The sequence below is a fragment of the Mustela putorius genome, unplaced genomic scaffold (genome assembly GCF_011764305.1).
Source record: "Mustela putorius furo isolate JIRA1106 unplaced genomic scaffold, ASM1176430v1.1 tig00000281_pilon_pilon_pilon, whole genome shotgun sequence".
NCBI lineage: Eukaryota > Metazoa > Chordata > Mammalia > Carnivora > Mustelidae > Mustela > Mustela putorius.
This window is the reverse complement of record NW_025421343.1, coordinates 13,963,106-13,978,470: the sequence shown is the minus strand read 5'-3', so window position 1 is coordinate 13,978,470 and position 15,365 is coordinate 13,963,106. Positions and strand designations below refer to the sequence as shown.

The 15,365-nt window shown below is 47.9% G+C and overlaps 1 long non-coding RNA gene across 2 annotated transcripts in view; it reads right to left on the bottom strand.

The window, feature by feature from the left end:
• The window catches only part of LOC101679706, a 62,189-nt gene that overhangs the window by 41,423 nt on the left and 5,401 nt on the right, over positions 1-15,365 (bottom strand). For both annotated transcript variants that reach the window (XR_198705.3, XR_001177853.2), the window contains exon 2: positions 7,349-7,472. This is a non-coding gene — a long non-coding RNA (uncharacterized LOC101679706). The remainder of the gene's footprint in view (positions 1-7,348; positions 7,473-15,365) is intronic.

Below are 15,365 nucleotides of genomic sequence, written 5' to 3'. Positions count from 1 at the left end.
AATTGTATGATATGTGAACTACAACTTAATAAACTGTTAAAAAAAAAGTCTGCTGCCTATTCATTGCTTATACCATAGTGAGGCAAGTCCAAGTATTGTCCCCTTTGTCATCATATAGGAAGGGGAGGCTCCAAGAGCTGAGGTGGCCCTCCCTGTTCATTCACCTCATTGATGTTCGACACAAGAGTGGGACTCAGGTCCTGACTCCAGCACCCATGGGGTCCACACCATACTTTCAGTGCGTTTGCCACCCCACCTGAAGGCCACGGGGAAACTGGACTCAAGGACTATTTAGACCACACTCAGTTATAGGTAAGGGCTGTTTTCAGCTCTTCTCTCTAACACCTTCTCTCCTGGAACCCTCCTCCCTTCTCTCACTCTCCCTCCTCCGCCGACAAGGCTGGCTGTTCAGGGTCCCTCCCTGCTCTATTTTATAAGCATTCCTGCCAAGAACATGAAAAGATATTCGCCTCGTGTAAATACTTAACACAATGGCAAGTAGTTTTTCCCACATTGCCAGGTGCCCTGACTTTTAATGCTTCTGCCCCCGCCCCTACTTAGTGTGACTGGAGACTGGGGGAGGGGAGGCATCTTCCTTTAGGGTTCCATCATCAGTGTTTCAACTGATAGAAACACACACCTATGGGACATCTCCCAAGAATGAGCGATTTTGATGAGTGTTTAAATGCACTCTTACTTAAGCTGAGGAACCCTCAGAATATGTGTGTGGAGGGGCACATTTTACAGAGAAGGTGACTGATGATCCGAGAGGTTAGGGAACCTATCCAGGTTCCGGCAGATAATGAGTGGCCACACCAGGGTTCAGTCCCAGGTCTCCTAATTCCAAGCCCAATAATCTTTTTTGTATTTATTACATATTTTTCCTTTGGGATCCCCGTGGAGTCTACCACTCGCTGGGTGCAAAGGAGGAGTTCAAGAAGGAAATGAAAAAGAAATCCATGAAAGCCAACTGAAGCCAGCTTGCCCAAAGGCCTTTAATCCTTAAGAAAAACGTACGAGTCAGCCCTCAATCACAGCACATCTGTCTGTGACAGAAAGACTCATCCTGGGGTTCTCGTTTGCAAGAGGAGAAGAGCACCAGCTTCCCTGAAGTGGCAGAGTTTGAGCATAAAATGGGCAGAAGGGGGGTAGGTGGGGGTGGGGAGGGGTGGAAAAGCTGCAGAGTTGTTGCTTCATCTTCTTAGAGGCAACCAGAGCCATCTGGACAGCTGCTGAGGAGATGGAGGGCAAGCATCCTGAGAGAGGAGCCCCTTGGGAGTGATGGAAGTGGACTGAATGATAAGGAAATTCACAATCCACAGAAGGAAAGGGAAGAGAGAGGGAAGAGAGAGCCTCTGCTGGAGAGGCTGGCAAGATGCAGAAACTTTCTTGTGAAACTAACATCAAATAATATCATTTACCATACTTCTCCTCCCTTTCAAAATGAATTGTAGGTAGCTGGGCCCTAGGCCTGTGCCACTGATGCCACAGGCCACTGGGTGCCCTAGCGGTCAGCCCCACCAGAAGGGATTCTGATTACATTGCTCAGTCTGGATTTAAAAGTCTCAGGTGAGGATCTGATTGGCTGTCTTTAGTTCATACGTCCATGCTCCTGCTGCCAGAGGCCAAGGGAAGCTTTCCACCTTCTCAGCACCCAGACTGGGACCTTCTCGTCAGAGCAGGTGCCCCACGGTCAGAAAGCAGCCTCCCATGGTACATGATGATGACAAAAATATGTCTCCTCTAAGATGATGATATCTACTTCTCAGGGTTGCTGGGAGTATTGGATAAGGTCACTTAATTACTCCACCATCATATATCGATATACATATATTCCTAGCACTGTGCTCAGTATTGGGTAGTGTCTCTGAGTTCTGGCACATACAAAGAATTGGATTAGTGATAACTATGTTAAGAAGCTATGACATGGGAGCCAAGGGGAAAAGAATGATGCTTAGGAGGGTTCTCAGTTACACACTTGACAGACTCTGACCTCTGAGCTTCCTGGAAGCCAAGGGAAATAGTTCAAAATCGACCCATGACTTAACGGTGGCACCGGAATTTGACCCATACCCTTTTGACCCCAGAGCCCAAACTGTTAATCACTGCTCTGTAATTCTCACCAACACCTAATGTCTGGGACAGACTACCGAGGGGCAGCCAGCTTCCACTGCTCTGGTCCAAGGCTTCCAAAGCTCCCGAGATTAATTTGTTAAAACTTTCATTTTTTTCCACATTTTTGTTCACCGGGCTGGTTTGCATTTTATGCAACTGATTTAAAATTTCCCTTTCTTTCCTTCGCTTGGAAATAGTGGTAGAAGTAAATGGGAAGTAAGTGAGAAGGTGCTCAGGATGGATGGGGAGGGAGCGAGACTATTAACCCAGTCATGGTAGATTTGCTGTGGCAGAGAGCCTGGCAGGAGATGGGCCTTTAATCATTAGTTTCCCATTAAATCTTGGAACCAGACCCTCCCTGGCACAATGCTGAGGAAGACAAGGGTGATTTTATGTTCAAAAATGTTAAGACTAGAAGTGACCTTAGAATCTTCTAGTCCAGCTGCTTTCAAACAGTGGAATCATACTTTAAAGGAAATCTCCACAAAAAGCCCGGATTCTAAAAATAGATCAAACAAGAGTTATTCTGGCCAAGGGGAAGCTGGTGACCCAGAGTAGTTTGAGAATCACCAAGTGCAATGCCTGTGATACCGGAGAGGAAACCAATCTGAAAGTGAGAGTGACTTGTCCAAGGTCACACAGCCATGTAGCAGCAGGGCCAGCTCCCAGCTCCTGGCCCCCAGCCCCAAATGCAGTGCCTGTCTGTGAGAGCATGGCTCCCTGGCTCCTTCCGGCTCAGCACCTCCCACTCCGACACTCCTCCTTCAGTCTCATGCATGCCAAACAGAAGGAGATGTTTCCCTCACAATTCTAGAAACCACTGGGGGCACCGGTAGTACATCTCTGAGACCCTGTTGCAGAGGGACACAGAGCAGGGAGAGGTGTTCTCTCCTGCATTGCCAGAGGGTCACGAGGGCGAGGGCAGCTCTATACAGACAGAGAAGGATCCTTGGTGATGTCCCTGGGGACATGGCGGGGGAAGGGCTGAGGATGTGTATTTAGCAGAAACACCAGTGAGGTGTGTGGTCAGGGTCTCAACAGGAAGCAAAGGGCCTCTCAACATGGCCATCTGAGGAGAGCCTAGAGAAGGACTATTTACAACGCTGTGGGCAGGGTTAAGGGAAACCCACAAGGGGTGGTGAAGCTATTACCTCCTCCCCACCAGGTGACTAGTGAGGGAGCATATGGGCTGCCCTATGAAAGTTATACCCTTTCTTCCTTTCTTCCTTCCTTCCTTCTTTTCTCTCTCTCTCTTTCTTAACATTTTATTTATTTATTTGAGAGAGAGTACACACAAGTGGGAGGGTGCAGAGGGACAAGCAGACTCCCCACTGAGCTGGGAGCCCCATATGATTCCAGGACCCTGAGATCATGGCCTGAGCCGAAGGCAGCAGCTTAACCCACTGAGTCACCCAGGCGCCCCAACCGTGCCAGCTGTAGCCTTTCTTACAAGAATCAACCAACTCCCTGTAAGGAGGGGAGAGGGAATGAATACCCTGACTTCACCCTCCTCTAGCCCCTGCCTCCAGTGCCTTCTGTGGCTTGAACCTGACCTGAAGCCAGGAAAAACTAGTTTGGATGGTACAATTTATGTGGAAAGGCAAGCAGAATAGATGCAAAATGATGTTAACGCAGGGAAGCAGCGGTGTCCAGCCGACTTCAAAAAGAGCGGACCGGACTTGTTCAGGAGCAAACTTGAGGAACCTGGGCACCCTCAGAAATTCCCAAGGGCACACGCACTTTGCGGGCTGGATGTAGGGAAGATGTTGAGAAGTGAGGTCACAAATACAACCTCATTTGGACCTATTAGGCCTGGGGAAACTCTCATACTCCATTACTCTGATGTTGGCCATGGAAGAAGGCCCTGGTCACAAGGGCAGCTAAAGTCTGGAAAGCTTCACTTGACCATCTGTGGTCTGTGACCTCTTCATCCCCAGCACTCTGGCTACCAGGCATCCTGGTGTGGAGGGGGGGGGCGTGACTTCCGGCTTGCCCTCCCTGTCTGTAGGACAGCAATGCAGATATTATACTAACTGCCCTGAATCAGGGCACACTCCATGTGGGACGGACAGTTTCCATCGACACTGCCTGGCTTCACATGCCAGATGCAGTTTCTGGGGTCCTCTGGCCACCCACATTTTGACCAACTGGCTACACATTTGGGGGTTCCCACTCCCCCCCACCCCCCGAGCATACTGACTAGCATAATGCATGGAACTCAGAAAAGTGCTAGACTTACCACTTCGGTTTTCTTTCTTTTTTTTTTTTAATTAAAATATTTAATTTATTTATTTGACACACAGAGAGAGATCACAAGTAGGCAGAGAGGCAGGCAGAGAGAGAGGGGGAAGCAGGCTCCCCGCTGAGCAGAGAGCCCACGGAGGGGTTCAATTCCAGGACCCTGAGATCATGACCTGAGCGGAAGGCAGAGGCTTAACCCACTGAGCCACCCAGGCTCTCTGCCACTTCAGTTTTCGTATACAGGTGATAGATCAGGAGCAGCCAGACCAAGAGGCAGCACTAACATTCTGGAAGCAGGAAAGCAAACAGATGAGGGATAACCTACCAGGCTAACTTTTGAGCCATACCCCAAGCCTGACTTGGAGAAAGCTAGGATGAATTTTCATATCATGGACTTCTCAAAAGGAGGAGGCAAGAGCCCCAAGGGCTCAGGACAGGCAGTCAGCCCTGTCAGTCAGGTGGGTGGGGATAAGAGCAGAGAGCTGGGAGAAGTGGGATTCAAGAGGTAAATATCAATATGTAAATATATGCAAATTACTTCGAACACCCAGCAAGCAGCCTTTGCACTTGGGGAGGAGTCCCAGAGTGTCTGTGTTTACTGCACTTTCTGGTTCCCTTGAGGCCAGCTCTGACTCCATCCTGCTGGGTGCCTGCCTCATCTTGCCCCAGCAGAAGTTTGCAGGTTTACTCCCTTGAGAGGGTAATGGAGTGGGTCTCGGGATGGGGGGCTCAGTAACAGTGCAGTGTGGGGTGCAGCATGGAAAACAGAAGGCTGGAGGACTGATACCACTGGTTTTTACACTTAAGGACTCTCAGCCCTTCTTGCCGCTTGGGGCTTAAACACACACTCAGCCTGACCCCACCCTCCAGGCAAAAGCCTGGAAGATTCCTCTCTGGGGAGTCTGAGGAGCCCAAGGGGAAAAATCCAAAGACACAGCCAGCAGCTTGGGTCCCTTGGTAAACAGCTGACCCAGCTCCGCCACCATCCATGTGCCCTGGCTGATGAGGAAATGCCACTCAGATGGCCTGGAGGGCCGGGAGGGGGGACTGTGAGGGGTAAATGAAAGAACTTTGGGTAGAAGGAATGGCTAACAAATGTACAGACACAGGCTATGGAGCGGTTTTCAAGAGAGGCGTGAGTGGGGCACTGGGCCAGGGAGCAGGGCAGGAAGGGGTGAGGGAAAAGAAGATGAGGTCCAAAAGGCTGCTTGGGCCCAGCAGGTGCCTGAGAAAGGCACCTAGGCCAGCAGGAATGATGGGCCAATATCTGCAGTCAAACAACTCTTTCTTTCTTCTTTTTAAAAAATATTTTATTTATTTATTTGACACAGAGAGAGAGAGATCACAAGTAGGCAAAGAGGCAGGTGGGCGGTGGGGAGCCGGCTCCCCACTGAGCAGAGATCCCTGAGATCACGACCTGAGCGGGGCTCGATCCCTGAGATCACGACTTGAGCCGAAGGCAGAGGCTTAGCCCACTGAGCCACAGGCAGAGGCTTAGCCCACTGAGCCACCCAGGTGCCCCCAAATGCCTTTTTCTGAGCTCTGTATGCTGAACAGGCTGTGCCAACCCACAGGAGATGGTGTGGCCGGCCCAGGTCTTTGCCAGAACCTGGGTCTGTATTTGAGGGATGAGGAGGAGGAAATGGGGGCCTAGAGAACAGAAATTGCTGGAAAAGGAGTGGGGAACTCTGGACAGGAAACAAGAATGTGGATTGAATGCAGGAGGAAGTATTGAGCAAGAGAGAAAGCAGCCACCGACCTATTGGAATGCAGGCGAACACCTGCACCAGGAAAGGGGCCTTCAAACATTACGAAATTTTTGGCCCTCTTCTCTCCTTTCACTAATGTAACACAGGAATTCAGGGAAAAGAATTCTTTTCTCTTCCCAATGTCGTGGTGTGTTCTGCTGAGAACAGTCTCATGGACGCATCAGCTAGCTCCCAAGTGAGTGTCAAATGGAGGATGTTGTGAAGTTGTTCCCGAGCAAGTGTTTGCCCTTGGACACTTCCCCCCCCAGCCTTCTGCTCAAAGACTCTCCTGACACAGATACCGATGTCCATCCTTTCATGAGGAGAGATCGTGAGGTCTGCTGAGCATCCAGTGAAGGAAGCAGGACCTCCTGCTTGGGAATGTTCTCCCCCAGCATGTCTGCGAACCTCAAATTTATTCCCTACTATTTCCTCTGAATGCAGGCATGGAACATCTTGGTTACAAGTGCAAATAATGGTCTGGGGGGAGAAACTAAAAGTTCATTACTAACCATTCACTCTTAGGTTCACTTAGGAGGGCCCCAAGGAAGGGTTTCCAGGATAAATAATAATAAATGCTACTCACACTTTAGAGTAAATGAAAGATTTTTTTACACTCATTATCTTGCTTCTCAAAGCAACACTTGAGGGCCTTATAGGATTATTATCTCCCTCCTACAGCTAAGGGATTCAAGACCCAGAGAGGTTAAGGGACTTGCCCCAAAATACACAGTGGTTGTTGTTGGCAGAAGTGAGACTCGCACTCAGGGCTCCCAATGTCCAGTATGGGGCCCTCTCCTCTATGTGCGCGGCAGGGAGGGGGCTGCAATGACCCAGGTGTGGGGCAGTATCCCAGGGTGAGGTGCAGCGGGGAGGATATCTGAGAGAGGTACACCACCACAGACTAGGGTTGTAGCCACGGTCAGGCTCCCCTAAATTCCATGGATTGTCAAGACCTCTTCCGTCAGCTCTGGATGAGACAGAATAAACAGGAGAAGAGAATCATAGACAATAAGCCCCAGGCCACCCATCAATCCCAAACCCAGCGCTCCATCCTAATTCTCTGCTCCTCTGGGGGAGCCTGACCTGGAGAGCCAACCTCCAGATTTCCTAAGAGGTAAGGTTTCTGTGTAAGAGCTTGGCCCCTTTGGAGAACCCTGTCCTGACAGCATGTGACTGCCCCCCCCCCACTTCAGCTCACAGTCCAAGGTCGCCAAGGTGCTCAGAGCTGGGAATTGACTCACCTGTGGGTGAGCTCATGGTCAGTGGCAAACATGGAGGCCCTTCTTGGCATAGTGGCTGGAGGCTCTCCACCACAGACTTGCCTCCCAAGCTTGGGTCCTGGGTTGATGCTTGTAGGAACTATGTCTGAAAAAAAGAGGACATGGTCATAACTCTGCATTCAAATGCCCAGATCCCAGATAAGCTGCTTCTTGAGGCCAAAACTACCCTTCCCGAAGGTCCCCACGGGAGATCCATGCACAGAGGAAAAACCCAGGAGAAGGGACAGTATATGATTCACAGGTGCTTTAACTTGACCTCAGATGCTGGAGATCAGGAAGACCTCCTTTATGTTTAAGGTCAGCGTGCTCTTTGGAGCTGGACACCTTCAGGAATTCAAAAAGCACTCTGAGCCCCACTCCCCTTCTATTCCCCCTCATGTACACAGTGTTTGCACACTTACTCAGCAGTCTATGGGCCCAATGCTGCTCATCTAAGGACCTCAGCTGGAGGACCCAGAATGAAACCGGATGACTGTTTCCCCACCCCTTTCCAGCAGGAGAAGAATAAGAGATTGGAAAGAGTCACCCTCAACTTGGGCCATACCTCTGACATACCATTTTATTTTATTTTATTTTTTAAAGATTTTATTTATTTATTTGACAGAGAAACAGGCAAAGAGAGAGAGAGAGGAGGAAGCAGGCTCCCCGCTGAGCAGAGAGCCCGGTGCGGGACTCGATCCCAGGACCCTGAGATCATGACCTGAGCCGAAGGCAGCGGCTTAACCCACTGAGCCACCCAGGTGCCCTGACATACCACTTTAAAATAAATAATCATTAAAAATTAGCGGGATAGGAATTCATCTGTGACCCATTAGAACATCACCTCTCATGCTTTAATATTCTTTTTTTTTAAAGATTTTATTTATTTGTTTAACAGACAGAAATCACGAGTAGGCAGAGAGGAAGGGAAGCAGGCTCCCTGCTGAGTAGAGAGCCTGATGTGGGGCTCGATTCCAGGACCCTGAGATCATGACCTGAGATGAAGGCAGAGGCTTTAACCCACTGAGCCACCCAGGTGCCCCTCATGCTTTAATATTCTTAATGACCTAATGAATGCAATTTAATTCAACATAGCACCATGAAGGGTTTGAGTCAGGCTCAGGGGTGGGTGCTGATCATTTATTCAAAGGAATCAGGCATGATTATTCCAAGAAGGGATCACAGTGTAGTCAAGGAAACACATACACACAACTTGTTACCATTTGGGCCAGTGCTAAGGTAGAGCTATGGGAGACAGGAGAGGCAAAGATTATTTCTGGACAAAGGGAAAAAGTTTACACAGCAGGCTCATAGAGGAAGAGATGTTTGGGTCAGGGCTTTGGGCCTTTCCCGGGAAAGATTCATGATCAAAGGAGAGAACTGAAATGCAGGTGTGTCTGAACAAAGGTAGGGGCTCTGGGAGAGCTGATGCAAACCACGAGTCAGTATTAGGTTAGGGGAGGAAGAAATAAGCGAGCTGAGATCCAGTTTGATCTGGAGCACAGTTTAAGAAAAAAGAGATTACTGGCACGCCTGGGTGGCTCAGTGGGTTAAAGCCTCTGCCTTTCGGCTCAGGTCATGATCCCAGGATCCTTGGATCGAGTCCCACATCGGGCTCTCAGCTCAGCAGGGAGCCTGCTTCCTCCTCTCTCTCTGCCTACTTGTGATCTATGTCAAATAAATAAATAAAATCTTTTTTTAAAAAAAAAAAAGAAAAAAGAGATTAGGACTGGGAAGACAGGGTAAGAAAACGAGGATTAGAAAGAGGACTTGCAATATCGACCACTTGGACATTGTTATCAGAACTGACAACTCCTCCCCCGACGGAGAAGCATCCACCTAGAGAAAGGCATTGAATCAGGGAGGCTATTCCCAGCCCGGGCACTCATGGCGGCGATGGGAGGACCTTGGAGGACCTTGGACCTCCGGGGTCTCAGCTAGCAACTGTACAGAACAAGGAATGCATGCCTGCCATTGGTGGTGTTTGATATACCATCCCTCCTAGCAGGAAACAGATGGTCCCCTGAAATGGGAAGTTCAAAAAGGCTGAGTAAGGGATTGTTTATAAAGGGATGGACACAAAATGGAGCCTAGAAATGGTAAAATGCCAGGGACTTCGAATGTCTGGAGAGGCAAGGGGATAAAACTATTCACTGTGAGAGACGGCTGCCTGACCAGACCCACAGCCTTCGGACAGAGAATGGAGCTCCATCAGCTGGGGTAGGGAGGCAGGCCCTGACCTCTAGACCCTCTTCTGTGCCTCTCAGAAGAACACACACAAAGGCAGAGGGCAAGGGAGCCGGGGTAGGCAGTCTGGGGAGGTCAGTTTACAGACAGAGCGGGGGAAGGAATGGCCCAGAAGTAGGCAACAGAGAATATCTCACACAGGTAGCAGACTGACAAATGTATTTGAATAGTTATATGTTTGTTCTAATGTGAAATAGAAGCAATGTAGCCACCTATCAAGGCCAGGAGTTCGTAGCTATTATTTCTTAGGACAAGGCAAGAGTGGATTTTTTAAAAATATTTTATTTATTTATTTGACAGAGAGAGATCACAAGTAGACAGGGAGGGAGGCAGAGAGAGAGAGGAGGAAGCAGGATCCCTGCTGAGCAGAGAGCCTGATTCGGGACTCTATCCCAAGGCCCTGAGATCATGACCTGAGCCGAAGGCAGAGTCTTAACCCACTGAGCCACCCAGGCACCCCGGATTTTTTTTTTAATTTTATGTATTTATTGGTTTGAGGAGACCAAATGAGCACATGCACAAGCAGGGGGAGGGGCAGAGGCAGAGGGAGAGGGACAAGCAGACCCCTCGCTAAGCAGGGGACCCTGAGATCATGACCTGAGCCAAATTCAGGTGTTTAACCAACTGGGTCATCCAGACGCCCCAAGAATGGATCTCTAAGTGTGAAAAGTTAGACAGTTGGAAGAAAAATATGAAGTGATAGTCTTGGTGGTACAAGAATATGGCAGAAGTCACAAAGATGGCCTTTGTAGAAATGAAATTTGGGAAATTCTGGGCTGGATGATAGGACTGTTTCCATTTCTGACTCTTTTTGAGTTTTTAAGTGCCTACATGTAGCTCTACTGAGACAAAGAAAATGCTGGGAACTGTCACAGGGTATTTTCAGATCATTTCAGTTCAGTAAAATGTTATAATCATGAGTAATCATGGAGAGATGACCACAGGACTCCCCAACATTCCACTACTCTCTTAAGATTGCTCTTCTTCTTGAAGGTTAAAAAAAAACAACAATAATTTATCATAGTCTCCAGCTTGAAACAGCCCAAATGTCCAACCAGGGGTTTTTATATATCAGGGTATTTCCACACTATGCAACAATGGAAATGAACAAAGGGAGGCTGCAAGCAGCAACATAGGTGAAACTCCCAAATGCAATGGAGCGAAAGGAACCAGACACAGGGAGTCTACACTTTAGGATTTCTTTAACACAAAGTTCAAAAACAGGCTGAACAAATCTAAGAGCTGGAAGTCAGAAGAGTGGCTACCATCACAGGAGAAAGGAGAGGGTAGTGCCCGGAAGGAGCCACAAAGCAGACTTTGGGAAGATAGGCCATGTTCTGTTTTTGGACCTGTTTTTGACACGGTCTGTTCACTTAGAGATAATTCATTGAGCTTTGCACTGGTGATTTTGGAAGTTTTTGGTAGGTCTCTTACACTTTATTATTTATATACACATTATTTTAGTGTATATAAAGTGGAAAAGCTATGATTTTTTCCTTGTTGACTCTAGGATAATGATCACAAAGGATGAGTGCTCCTCTGGGATAAGCAGACATGGTGACATGTTTCCATGACATCCAAGGCTTGGTCATTTCTCGCATTTCTACCAACTCCTCTCTCCTACCTCCCTCAACTTTCATTGCTGGTAGACCTCCTACTATCTACAAGCATTTCACAGGTGCCCACAGGATTGGCACAAGAGTGCCTATTGTTTTCTAAATCTGGTTGTGTCTGGTTGACCAGATGACTTGACATTAACTACTGTTGGTTTCCTTCCTGCTCCTAGGTGATAGTAGAAGAAACTCTAGACCTTATATGGTACCAGAAAAATAGGTCAGGGGCCTCCTCCCTCATTCTTACCATTTACCTCTGTCTGGTTTTGTACATCTGTGTCTCCAGGGGCCAGCAACGCCCTCATCACACAGATCAGCCATGGTCTTGACCATAAGACCTCCAGTTTCCTGCCCAGTTGTGGCATTTAGTGCTCAGTAATGGGCCATCTTCAGGCATTCCTATAGAAGGTTCTTTACCTCCTAGGACAGTTCAGGGGAACTGGGCATAGGTCTCAGCTTCTTTAGGAGGCCATCCGCTAGAGGCTGGGCAAGGGAAATCCAAATCCCTAGAGTACAGCAACCCTGAGGAGCTGGAAGGATGAAAAAATACCTTCCATTCTTTGAGAACAAGACTTGCAGGAGGGAGGAGAAGGGAGCTAATTCTCACCAGGTTGTCTGCCCTACCCTCTGAAAGCCAGGCAGTGTGCTCTAACCTGTGGTGTGCTCTAACCTCTCCGAAGAGGATAAGACCCCTACCTGCTAAAGACTTAACAGCCTTGTTGGTGATATGAGAGCATCCCTGAGTAAAGAAGCAAAACCAAATTTGGCCAGGCAAGATAATTTTTGAAGAGGCAGCAAGGCTGGGACCAGCGTCGCAGGCAGACCTTGCACGCCCCACCAGATCCGTGTTTCCACATCATCACTTTTACCAGTCCAGGTGTCACAAACCCTCGGGCCCTCCATGTGAAAGTTCTGTCTCACCACACATGTTCATTTGTGATACAATTTTCTCAAAAAAATGGAATCCATGGGTCTATTTTAAACATTGAGAACACCAAAACTGACCCAAACCTCCGATTATAGCCTCTCTGGAAAACGAAAGATCTGGCAACATGCGGAGCTCAACTCCCACATGGCAGCAGTAGAAACGAGCTGAGCAGTGACTGACCCCTTTAGATAGGGCTTTCCGGCTTTGGAGTCCCTTCCTATCTGCCCACTTCCAACTGTCTCACACCCAGCCTCCCTCACTCATGGATACCACCTGCTTGGTCCTGTTCCCAGGCATTGCATCTTATCATTTTACAACAACAACAAGAAGTCAATATCTTCCTCCTGCCAGGAGAATAAAGTCTAGACACCCTCCGCTGGTAAACCTTTCAAGTTCTGGCCCCAGTCAAATCTTCCACTGCCCCCCTACAAATGCTTTTCTCCCAATCTTAGGGTGCTCGTTAGTGATTTTCATGGCGTTGTGCATTCAGCTGGTTGTTTTTCTCAGAATCAAGTTTCACCTTTTAACTCTTCCCCTTGTGCCTTTGCTTTATACACATCTCAGACCTTCTGAGATCATTTTCCTTCTCTCTAATGTACATCCCTTAGATATTTCATTACTTAGGGTACGTCCATCAATTTTTGTTGTCAGAAAATGCCTTTATTTTGCCCTCAATCTTGCATGATGACTTGCTTATTTATTTATTTTTGAAGATTTATTTATTTTAGAGAGAGAAGAGGGACAGAGGTTATGAGTGAGAATGAGCAGGGGGAGGGGGAGGGAGAGAATCCCAAGCAGATTTCCTGCTGAGTGAAGAGCCCGACTGGGAGATATGGGGCCAGATCCCAGGATCCTGGGAACCTACGACCATTTTAAAAGGTTTTGGGTCACAAAGAGGGTATGAATTCCAGCCCCAAACTTGCATAAGGACAAGCTTCTGATTAGAAATTCTCAGGTAAGCTTTTTTATTTTGCTTCCATTCTGAACTAAAATTTAGTATCTTGGGGCACCTGGGTGGCTCAGTTGGTTATGTGTCAGCCTTCAGCTCAGGTCATGATCTCAGGAATCTGGGATGGAGCCCGGTTTTGGGCTCCCTGCTCAGTGGGGAGCTGCTTCTCCTTCTCCTTCTGCCCCTCCCCCTGCTTGTATGCTCTCTCTCTTTCAAATAAATAAATTAAAATAAAATAAAATTAGATATCTTAAGGCAAGTAATGGTCTATGGCATGTATGCCACTGTTTCCCTTGGGGAGCAAGGTCTGACAACATCCACTAAAATTTCTGTCTTTTGAAGGTTCTGGGTATTCATAAGGATTTCCAATCTTTCTCTCATATCCCAATTCAGTCTGAATTTGCTTTCTATTTTTTCTATCATTTGGCTCCTGCTCACTTCTCCTGCTTCACACTTCCTCATTGTTTCTGCCTCTGAGGGATTTCCTCCCATTCCTGCCAACTTAGCCTTACTGTATGTGAAAACAGGATTTTCATAGTTTCCCCGGCATCTTAGGGATTTTTGACAGGGTGAATTTCTTCAGAATCTACTCTTTTGTGTTTTTTGGTAACAAGGCACTCAATTTTCTGTCATTTTCCAGCAGTCTCCCAGAAGCCTTGCTCACCCTGTATCCTCTTTCTAGATTGATCTTCCTCATCTTCTCCATTTGCTAAATCTTACTGTGGTGAGCAGAATTCTGAGATGTTGCCCCAATCTCTAGCCTCTGATGGATGCACACTCTCCCAGTTATTCAATCGAATGCTAACTTACTGCTGCTGTGAAGACATTTTGCAGGTGTAATTAATGTCCTAAATCAGCTAATCTTAAAATAAGGGTATTACCTTCGTGAGTGGGTCTGACTTAGCCACATGGGGTTTTTAAAAGCAGAAAGTTATGTCCAGTTGGTAGTAGAAGAAAAAGTCACATAGCTATGCTCTGGTTAGCCTGGAAAAAAGCAACCATCTACCTTGCGAACTTTCTATGGAGCCATAGGTAAAGAACCCCTGGGCTGCCCTGAGGAGCCGAGGGTGGTTCTTGGCCCACAGCTTGCAAAACAACTCCAGGGACTTCACTCCTGTAACAGCAAGGAAGTAAATTGTGCCAGAACCCGGTGAACTTGAGTGAGTACCCTAAGCCCACCTGAGACCGGCAGCCCTGGCCGACACCTTGATTTTGGTCATGTGAGACCCTAGGCGGAGAATTCGGTTACACTGGACCTGGACTGTGTGACAGTATATTTGTGCTGTTTTAATCTGCTAAATTTGTGGAGATTTTTGACACAGCAATAGAAAATGAATACAGGCCCGAACTGATTTACTACCAATATACCCACCTCATCCTTCAAAGCCAGAGTCAATTGTCCTTGAGCAGCTCTGAGGCAGTTCCAGCTACGACTCCCCTCCCCCACCCCAATGGCCACACCACTATGCCAGCTTGTGAATAGCCCCTCTGTTATATCTCACAGTGTTACTGGTTTTGCTTGTTCATTTGTTTTAAAGATTTTATTTATTTATTTGACAGAGAGAGAGAGATCACAAGTAGGCAGAGAGGCAGGCAGAGAAAGAGGGGGAAGCAGCCTCCCTGCTGAGCAGAGAGTGCGATGTGGGGCTCGATCCCAGGACCCTGAGATCATGACCTGAGCCGAAGGCAGAGGCTTTAACCCACTGAGCCACCCAGGCACCCCTGTTCATTTGTTTTAAAGTGTGTTTCTCTTCAGTTAGACGCATTGACCTTTTGGGAAAGGACTGTGCCTTAGGTGAACTCTGGTGTTTGATGGCCTGGGTTCTAATCCTGACTTTGCTACTTCTTATCCATGTGACCTTTGGCAGTTTATTGCATGCCCCTAAGTTTCTCAAGTTTCAACTTCCGTAGATAAGATATGGGGATAAAAGAAGACCTATTGCAAGGGGCGGGGGGTGGGTTGTGAAGATAAAATGAGATCATTTTTGTATAGCACTTAGCATCATACCTGGCCCATGTCAGGCCCTTGGGAAATGTTTGCGCAGTGAATATATAGGTGGAGGAAGAATGGAACGGTAGCCTGCAGATGTGCCTGAACATGGGGCCCGCCTGCAACTTCTAGAAGGATTCAGTCTGTGTGCAACTGTTTCCTCAATCCAAGCCGCCCTCCGTCAACAGAAAGCCTTCCCCTGATGTTTCCCTCCTTTGTTTTACTCCTGCTTTTTCCCCGTGATTGCTCACAGGAAACATTCCTAGAAAAAC